The sequence below is a fragment of the Nematolebias whitei genome, chromosome 1 (assembly GCF_014905685.2).
Source record: "Nematolebias whitei isolate Nwh7 chromosome 1, NemWhi1, whole genome shotgun sequence".
NCBI lineage: Eukaryota > Metazoa > Chordata > Actinopteri > Cyprinodontiformes > Rivulidae > Nematolebias > Nematolebias whitei.
The window spans coordinates 41993295-41993701 of record NC_056498.1 but is presented as its reverse complement, the minus strand read 5'-3'; the positions used below and the strand labels follow the sequence as shown (position 1 = coordinate 41993701).

Here is a 407-nt window from a genome sequence, read left to right as displayed (position 1 = left end):
TTCAATAATTAATGACTTCAAGACTTTTAGCTGCTTCAATAATTAATGACTTCAAGACTTTTAGCTGCTTCAATAATTAATGACTTCAAGACTTTTAGCTGCTTCAATAATTATTGACTTGAATACTTTTAGCTGCTTCAGTAGTTATTGACTTGACTACTTTTAGCTGCTTCAATAATTAATGACTTCAAGACTTTTAGCTGCTTCAATAATTAATGACTTCAAGACTTTTAGCTGCTTCAATAATTATTGACTTCAAGACGTTTAGCTGCTTCAGTAATTATTGACCTCAAAACTTTTAGCTGCTTCAATAATTAATGACTTCAAGACTTTTAGCTGTTTCAATAATTATTGACCTCAAAACTTTTAGCTGCTTCAATAATTAATGACTTCAAGACTTTTAGCTG

The 407-nt window shown here is 29.7% G+C and overlaps 1 protein-coding gene across 1 annotated transcript in view; it reads right to left on the bottom strand.

Moving 5' to 3' along the window:
- Positions 1-407, bottom strand: part of si:ch73-265d7.2 (C-type natriuretic peptide 2) — a 6977-nt gene that overhangs the window by 1863 nt on the left and 4707 nt on the right. The window lies entirely within an intron of this gene.